Source organism: Arachis ipaensis, chromosome B10 (assembly GCF_059453495.1).
Source record: "Arachis ipaensis isolate K30076 ecotype BB chromosome B10, ASM5945349v1, whole genome shotgun sequence".
Classification (NCBI taxonomy): domain Eukaryota; kingdom Viridiplantae; phylum Streptophyta; class Magnoliopsida; order Fabales; family Fabaceae; genus Arachis; species Arachis ipaensis.
In genome coordinates, this window is record NC_142435.1 from 51,774,761 (window position 1) to 51,775,427 (window position 667).

General features: G+C 40.8%; 1 non-coding gene across 1 annotated transcript; it reads left to right on the plus strand.

Annotated features, from left to right (window-relative positions):
- The first annotated feature begins 266 nt into the window (after positions 1 to 266).
- LOC148580024 (small nucleolar RNA R71) lies at positions 267 to 374 on the plus strand. The gene has a single exon (XR_015899457.1). It is a non-coding gene; the product is annotated as a small nucleolar RNA R71 (small nucleolar RNA).
- The last annotated feature ends 293 nt before the right edge of the window (positions 375 to 667 follow it).

The following is a 667-nucleotide window of genomic DNA, read 5'->3' on the forward strand; positions in this document are numbered from 1 at the left end:
ACTTGCTGAGTCAATATTTTATTCTGAGCCAGTATGGCATTCAGAGTATCAATTTCAAGAACTCCCTTCTTCATAGGCGTCCCATTATTCACAGGATTCCTTTCAGAAGTGTACATGAACTGGTTATTAGCAACCATGTCAATGAGTTCTTGAGCTTCTGCAGGCGTTTTCTTTAGGTGAATGGATCCACCTGCAGAAGTATCCAATGACATCTTCGCTAATTCAGATAGACCACCATAGAATATATCCAGGATGGTCCATTTTGAAAGCATGTCAGAAGGACACTTTTTGGTCAGTCCTTTGTATCTCTCCCAAGCTTCATAGAGGGATTCACCTTCTTTCTGTTTGAAGGTCTGAACATCCACTCTAAGCTTACTCAGCTTTTGAGGAGGAAAGAACTTGGCTAAGAAAGCCTTGACCAGCTTATCCCAAGAGTTCAGGCTATCCTTAGGTTGAGAGTCCAACCATACTCTAGCTCTTTCTCTTATAGCAAAAGGGAAAAGCATGAGCCTGTAGACTTCAGGATCTACTCCATTAGTCTTAACAGTATCACATATCTGCAAGAATTCAGTTAAGAACTGAAAAGGATCTTCGGATGGAAGTCCATGAAACTTGCAGTTCTGCTGCATCAGAGAAACTAATTGAGGTTTCAACTCAAAATTGTTTG